This window comes from Elephantulus edwardii, unplaced genomic scaffold (assembly GCF_000299155.1).
Source record: "Elephantulus edwardii isolate Elephantulus edwardi_28Jun2011 unplaced genomic scaffold, EleEdw1.0 scaffold00153, whole genome shotgun sequence".
Classification (NCBI taxonomy): domain Eukaryota; kingdom Metazoa; phylum Chordata; class Mammalia; order Macroscelidea; family Macroscelididae; genus Elephantulus; species Elephantulus edwardii.
Genome location: NW_006399903.1, coordinates 3,112,520 through 3,121,137, shown reverse-complemented (window position 1 = coordinate 3,121,137; position 8,618 = coordinate 3,112,520).

Here is an 8,618-nt window from a genome sequence, read left to right as displayed (position 1 = left end):
GAGTCACAGGCAACTCATAGCGACCCTATAAAGGAAAGTCCTCAACACTTGTGTGTCTTTCAGCAGTCAAGAAATCAAAAGATATGTTACAATGGGAAAATCTGCATCAGGGACCATACCAATGGTCTAAAGAGTGACGATGCCACTTTAGAGACTAAGGTGCACCTGATGCAAGCTATAGTGTTTTCAATTGCTTCCTATGCATCTGAAAGTTGGACAATCAATAAAGACAACAGAAGAATTAATGAAGAATAAAACTGTGGTGTCGGTGGAGAATATCCCATGGACTTCCAGAAAGAATAAACAAATCTGTCTTGAAGGCGTGCAACCAGAGTGATCTTTAGAGGCAACGATGGTGAAACTTTGTCTCAATTACCTTGAGCATATTTTCAGGAGGGACCAGTCCTTGGAGAGAGAAAAGGATGAGGGTCATGCTGCAAAGACAGAGGGTCAGTGAAAGAAAACAAAACTGACACAGTGACTACAACATGGGCATTAACATGAGGAGGGGCAAAGTTCAGATTTGTGGTTCAGAGTGTCACTTAGTCGCAGTCAACTCGATGGCACATAACAACGACAACTTTGTGGAGATACAACATAATCCATGGCAGCTTCCAAAACCAGACAGGAATGGCAATGTCTTAGCAGGAAGAAAAAGCCTGGCTTGATCACTCATTAACATAGCTACTTGTGCGAGCTTTTGCTCAGATGCTGCACTGAACAGCCTACAGAAACAATCTCATTGACATCTACGAATGACCGTGGACTAACGAGTAAGGATGCTTGGCTGGGTGCCAGACCCGAGTATGCCCACAAACCAGCCACGGAACTTTGCCCAGTTCACCTCTCTAAGCTTCCACCTCTTACCAACAGGACAGAACACTCAGTGCACATCAGCTCCTCTGTCACTTCTGGCAATACAGGATCAGAACAGCCAGGCAGGGAAGGGAAATGCTGGTGAGGTGTTTAGCACCATGGTCCACCCTAAGAACTCAGTAAGTCAGAAATATTCTTTTTAGAGCTATTATTTTTGTCATCCTTATCTCGTCATTGTTGCAAAAATACAGCTACCTATACCAAAAGACTGTTGTACAAACAGAACAAGGGAACACTACATGGTTTAAAATGAAGAAAAGTGTGCGTCAGGGTTGTTTCTTTCTCCCTCTCTATTCAATCTGTATGCAGAGCAAATTATTTGAGAAACTGAACTCTATGAAGAAAAATGTGGCATCAGGATTGGACGAAGACTCATCAATAACCCTCGTTAGGCAGACGACACCACTTTATTTGCTGAAAGTGAGGAGGACTTGAAGTACGTGCTGCAGATCAAAGAATGCAGTCTTCAATATGGATTGCATCTCAACATCAAGAAAACAAAAATTCTTATCATGGTAGATGGAGAAGAGACTGAGACTGTCAACAACGTCATCTTAACTTGGATCCACAAGCAATAAAATTGGTGTCAGCAGATCAGGAGATGCATCTGGGAAAGTCTGCAATCAGGGACTTCTCCAAATTACTGAGGAGCAATGATATTAGGATCCCTTATTCATGGACTTTTCAGTCATTTGCTATGCATCCGAGAGCTGGACAATTAATAAGAACGACAGAAGGATTGATGCCTTAGAACTGTGTGGTGTTGGAGAAGAGTACTGAATATCCCATGGACTGCCAACAGAACAAACAGATATGTCTTGGAGAAGGTGCAGCCAGAGTGTTCCTTCGAGGCAAAGATGATAAAACTTCATCTCACATTCTTCGGGCATGTTCAGAGGAGAGGCTATTCCTTGGAGAAGGACATCATGCTTGGTTGGGAAGGTGGAGGGACGGCGAAGGAGAGGAAAGGCCTCCAACCAGGTGCCCTGACACAGAGACTGAAGCCACGTGCTCACATCAGAGATTTTGAGGGTGTTAGAGGATAGGACAGGGCTCAGATCTGTTGTTAACAGTGAATTGTACTGACCTAACAACATCTACCATTTCAACATGTTTCACCTGTCAATTTAATGAAACCAATAAATAACAATTAGGATTTTATTTCTCTTGATGTCAAAGTAATTGTCCATTGAATGGCTAGAACAGTCATGTGGTACAACCATCACTAACATCCACTGCCACTTTCTTTAGTCTATCAAACTAAAGGTTCTATTTCAACAGATACCCCTGCTTTACCAAGTACAATAAAAGGTAGACATGGTAGAGGGACCCACACGTCATCATGACACCCATCAGGAAGCAAAATTCCCATCCAAGAAGTCAAGGTCCCTCTGAGGCATCCCCCGGGAGTCTGCCAGTGTCTACACAGAAAGAGCTGAGACTATTCCTCCATAAAGGCTCAATAAATGAGGAAGAATATCTTTTAGGCTATTACTTTTATCATCACTGCTACCAGGAGTGAGGGAGAAGCCTACATGGACCAAGCGCTGTACCAGTGGACCTTTATTAAGGAAAAAAAGAAAAATCCATCAAATACGCTCATTCTCACTGAGGTGAGGGCCAAATCCACAAGGAAAGAGATTTTGGCTTGAGAGCCTCTACGGTCCCAGAGGGAAATCTGGGATGAGGTGGAGATCCTGAGCCAAGTGTCCCACATCCTGGAGTGTGGAGTTGCTCTAGACGACCAATGCACAGACCTGTCGGGCCCAGATCAGTTCCTTGGCATGCCAAATCAGATATGTGATCTGGTGTGCCCACTGCTGCAGGTCTGCAGGTCACTCTCTTTTTGTTGAATAGCTTCAAGAATGACCCACAGACAGAGACCCAATGTTAGCTAAGACACATAGCCCTGCCTTCCCTCCCCATTCAACCGGAAAGCCCCAGTTAAACTCGGCTCTCTAGGTGCCGTGGTATAGTTGGCATCTAGCCTGGTCTGTGTTGTGGCCTATGGATATGAACTGCTCTGTGGCTGGGCACTTGCATCAACAGATGACCAGGCCTATCCTGAGGGGCCTCTGGGGGAGTTCAAACTGCCAATCTTTCCACTAGTAGCCATGTATTTAGCTGTCAGCCCCACCCAAGGACTCCTTATGTTTGCATATTTTAAGAGTTTCATGTGCGAGAGAAATGGGAAGTATCTTGCTGTTAAGATTTACAGCATCAGGAATGCAATGGCGAGTCACAGTAAGCTGTAATTGACCCAATGGCAGAGACAGAGAGATAGAGACAGAGACAGAGAAAGTGCGCACGTGCACGAGAGCAAGAGGGAGAGTGAGAGCGAGCGAGAGGGAGGGAGAAAGAGAGAGAGCAAGAGCGAGGGAGAGTGAGTGAGAGGGCGAGAGAGCGAGCGAGCGAGAGAGAGCAAGAGCAAGGGAGAGCAAGAGTGAGGGAGAGCGAGCGAGAGGGAGAGAGAGAGTGAGTGAGGGAGAGAGAGAGAAAAAAGAGAGAAAGCAAGAGTGAGGGAGAGCGAGCAAGAGGGGGGAGAGAGAGAGAGTGAGTGGGGGGGAGAGCGAGCGAGAGAGAGAGAGAGCAAGAGGGAGAGAGAGGGAGTGAGAGGGAGAGAGAGAGAGAGTGAGGGAGAGAGAGAGAGCAAAAGAGAGAGAGCAAGAGTGAGGGAGAGCGAGCAAGAGGGAGAGAGAGAGAGAGTGAGCTAGAAAGTGAGGGGGAGAGAGAGAGCAAGAGTGAAGGAGAGGGAGTGAGAGGGAGAGAGCAAAAGAGAGAGAGCAAGAGTGAGGGAGAGTGAGGGGGGAGAGAGAGAGGGAGGGGGAGAGAGAGAGAGCAAGAGCAAGGGAGAGTAAGAGTGAGGGAGAACAAGAGCAAGGGAGAGCGAGGGCGAGAGAGGGAGAAGTCGTTCATGTTAGCAAAATCATACAATACTTGTCATTCTGTGACTGACGCATTGCATTCGGCATCACATTTTAAAGATTCATCTATGTGGCGGCATCCATCAGGATTTCCCGTCTCTTAATGTCTGAGTAATACTCCACTGTAAGCTATACCTACCACATTTTGCGGATCCATTCATCAGCTGAGTGCACTGGGGTGCTTTCTACCTTTTGCCACCCTTATTTTATAGTTATGGCATCAGGATTGAAGGAAGACTCATCAACAATCTGGGTTATGTAAATGACACAACCCTGCTTGCTGAAACTGAGGAGGACCTGAAGCGTTTGCTGCAGAGGGTCACAGACTGCAGCCTCCAATATGGATTGAGACTCAATATTAAGAAGACAAAGATTCTACCACTGGGCCAATTGGCAGCATCATAAGAGATTGAGACTGTTAACAGCTTTAGTTTGCTTGGCTCCACAATCACTCTTGTTACCAGAAGCCAGGAAATCAAAAGATGAATTGTATTGGAAAAGTCTGCTGTCAGAGATGCTCCAAAGTACTGAAGAGCAACGAGGTCAGTATGGAGACCGAGGTGTGCCTGATTCAGTCTGTAATTACTTTCTATGCATCAGAAAGCTGGACAATAACAAGGGATTATAGAAGATTATTACAGAAGATTATAGAAGATTATTGATGCTTTTGAGCTGTGGTGCTGGAGAAGAGTATTGAATATACCATGGACTGCTAAGAGAAGAAACAAGTTCATCCTGGAGAAGGTAAAGCCAGGCTGTTCCTTTGAGTCAAGTATTCTGAAGCTTCATCTGACATACTTTGAACATGTTGTGAGGAGAGACCGGTCCTTGGAGAGGGACATCATGCTTGGGAGGGTGGAGGGACAGCGCAGAAGAGGAAGACCCTTGATGAAATGGATTGATTCTGTGACTGGGGTGATGGGGGTCGGTGTGTGAGAGACAGTGAGATTGGCACAGGATAGAGCAGGGTTTAGGGATGTTGTACATAGGGTCGCTATGAGTTGCAGGCGACTTGACAGCACATAACATTTTACAGATGAGGAAATCGAGGGAGAAAATGACGAAATGCATTCCACCGAGATGTGGTCTGTAAGTGGTGGGGTTACGATTCAACAGCAAGAGCACAGCTAGGCTGGAAGACGCACATGTGACCCCTCAGTGCCCCTGATGCTGGAAGATGGAGCCAGGTCAACACGCAAGCCCGCCTTGCCGCCCACCCACTGAAGTCGAGGGGATCCCAACTCAGTGACCCTCTGTCAGGTTTCCAAGCCTGTAAACCCTCACAGGAGGACTCTGCCACCCTTCTCCCTCAGAGCCAGGGGGTATGAACTGCTAACTTTTCAGAGGACAGCCCAATACAACTAACTCACCAAGCTGCCTTGCCACAGGAAGCAGAATTGAGACTTTTAAAAAAGATCTTCTGCAAGCTCTGCTCACTGATGACAGATCAAAACAGAAGCCCTTGAAGGAACTACCACGCACAAGGTACCCAGCAAAAACAGTTACTGTGATCACAACTTTGATACTGTGAGTCAAATCTCATTTCCTCTACAAAGAGCGGAAAGAAAAATTCTGACTTCCAAATTTTCACACTGGTCCTCCTTTTGCCATTACAAAAAAAATCCACAATATCAGTCTAGCATCCTTCTTCTTACCAGGGGCAGCGTCCTGTCTGCATGACAAGGACCAAGCCCTCAGGGACTCTGACTTGGAGAAACAGGAAGAAGTGGTTTCCACCAACAGACTCGGTCACTCTCCATCTTGAGGAGAGAGAAGGGGGCAAGAAATAAAGTGGGTGACTACACAAGGTTTTGGCAACAAAGGGTCTCCCAGGAGTGAAAGGCTGTCCCCAGAGGCAGCAAGGGGACAGGAGACATGGGGTCTGGATCCACTTTAGAGGTTGCCTCAGGTGGCTGGCAACTGAAAGGCTGGGAGTTTGCATCCAGCAGCCGCTCTGAGGAGAAAACTGGGCAGTCTCCTTCCACAGAGATTTGCAGTCAAGGAGCTTGGAGGGTCGTCAGGAGGCAGGAGGGCTTGTGGGCAGTGGGACTGTGTTGGGGTTTTTAGAATCTGTCAAGAGACACCAAAGTAAAATTTCTTTTGAACTGACCCACTTGGGCCACCGCTGAAATAAAGCCATCTATGAAGCTCTGTGCATTTCTGTATGACACTGGAAAACGTCTATTTCTCACATGATGAGTCTCCAATCATAGGCAGCAAAGCATGCTGGGAGCCTGATCCACAACACTGGAAGAAGAAACGCTCAGGTAACTCAGGTATACTCGAGTAACAAGGCCAGGATCTCCTGAAACCAGCAACGTGTGTCTCTACAACTAAGATCTGATCTGCGATCAGAGGCCACTGACTAGAACTGGAGAAAAAGATACGCTACCATTTTCTGTGGTAAAATTCTTACAATGCCAACCCCCCCCCCCCAGTCCCTAACATGCAACAAAGAGGAAAAGAAATGCAAACATTCAAACAGGAAACCAAGATGAGAAGAAAGGAAAAAGACCAGAAAGAAAATGAAATGGCACTCGAGAGCAGGAAATCACGTGAGCAGGGAAGGGAGCCTGGGTGCTAACGACTCCGACGGCTCAGGCCAGAAGCCACAGCCCTGTGGAAACTCAGTCCCATCTGGTTCTCCTGTGAAACCTCCAGTGGGGGCCAGGACAGCCGACTCCCGACGGCCTCCACGTCCTCATGTTCCTGCCCTTTAGCTCCTCTCCAGTCTTTACTCAACGTCCAGCCTCAGTGGATGATTCTCCCAACACGTGTCTACACTGCTGTCTCCAGCCCCTGACCTTCTCCTCAAGCCGAAGTGGGTCCTCAGGGGCTACTAAGTGGCCTCACAGGGGGAATACAGCCAGAGATAGAGAGTACAAAGAACAATTGAATTTAGGTATCTGAAACAGCAGGAGGAAGAAATACACCAAACAGTATGACTACCTTGTTAAAAAAACAAATGAGTGCAAATAAGTACAACAGCTGCATTGACACCATATATGACAACGGACAGAGGACTGAGAAGAGACAACTAGGCAACAGAGAGAAAAGTGGACCAAGTGACCAGCTTCTTACACTTCGAGTTTCATTCTAGAGAAAGTGGGGCTGCTATCTAAGGCATCAACCAAGGCCATCAACAGAAAAAGCTGAAGACAGATGTCACAGGGGACAAGGAGAGGTCTAGACAGAGCCCCCTTCCTTCTGTGCTCCCCCCAGTCCTCACCTCTCAGTTAAGATTCCTGATCGCACAGGGGCTGGTGGCAGGGAAAGGAGTCACATGCCATCCTCAGGAAGCCCAGCATCTGAGGACAGGAAGCCCTCTCATCAGGAAAGGTCCAGGTGGACTTGCCCCAGCCTGCACTCACTAGGGTCAGTCAGTCCACCATGGTCTCAGGACGTAGCCAGGACCAGTGCTAACTGCAGACAGAACAGTGGAAGGAGCTAATGTGGGACTCCTGGGGGCAGGCAGACCCTGCAGGTCAGTCCTGACAGGGGTTCAGAGCTATTCTGAGAAGACTAAAGGCTCTTGAATGAAGCAAAATAGGGAAACTGGGTCCATTCACAGCAACTAAGTACTTTGCAGAATAATAGGCATATAGAACAAGCTTTTGTTAAATCATTCAGGTTTTTAACTAATTCAGAGAATCTGGAGACTGCTAGGAATTTATAGCAGTGTGGAAGAAAGAGTAGGTGTAAACTGACTCTGATCTATTAATGTCATTGTTTAGAAGGTTATTTTTCTTATCAGACATGGAGAAACAGAAAAAAATGCTTTGACAATAAATCCGCAACAGTGAGTCAAAATACTTTCCTAGACTTTTGTATTTCAAACACTGATTCTGCTATTTAACAAATGTAGTTCTTCCATAAACGAACATGTCCCAAGAGCTGGGAGATCCGTACTTCTTTGGAAGAGACCCACCAAGTCAAAGTCTAGAGCAATGAGATGTTTGCTGTACGTAGTCCTGTCATGAAGCCCACTGGCTACCAGCCAGGGATGGGCATGTTTTATCCAAGGTGCACTCAGCAGCTAACTTAGTTTAGTGACTGATGGCCTAAACCCTCTGCATTCATAGAGAACAGTGCTGCTGTTGTTTTATGCTGTATGAGTCAGAACTGAGTCCCTGCTGCTCCTCCAGCAGGTTTTCAGAGGCAGTAAATCGCACAGGAGGAGACCGCCCATGTTCCTCCTGGACAGCAGTGGGTGGATTCAAACTGCATACCTTTGGGTTGGCAGCACAGCTCCTTACCATTAAGCCACCAGAGCCCTGGAAATCCTATGTGGCAGTTCTACTCCATCTTGCAGAGTCACCAAGGCCAGAATCAACTTGATAATAGTAGGAATGGGCTTAGGGGGCTGCTAGACTAGGCCCATAAATATGACAGGAAGCTGCTCTTTGTTAAACACTGCCTTATGCTGTTTTTAATTTATTAAGTGGACTGAGGCTCAATGTCAAGAAGACAAAAATTCTCACCACCGGACCAATTGGTAGCATCATGATGGATGGCGAAGAGATTGAGAGTGTTCACAGCTTCAATTTGCTCGGCTCCACAGTCAACACTCTTGGCACCAGTAGCCAGGAAATAAAAAAAAATGTATTGCGATGGGAAAGTCTGTGGTTAGGGACCTCTCTAAAGTACTCAAGAGCAACAGTGTCTCTCTGGAGACTAAGGTGCGCCTGATACAGGCCATGGTTTTTGCAATCACTTGTTATGCATCAGAGAGTTGGACAATGAATAGGGAGGACAGAAGGAGAATTGATGCCTTTGATCTGTGGTGCTGGAGAAGAGTATTGAATGTACCATGGACTG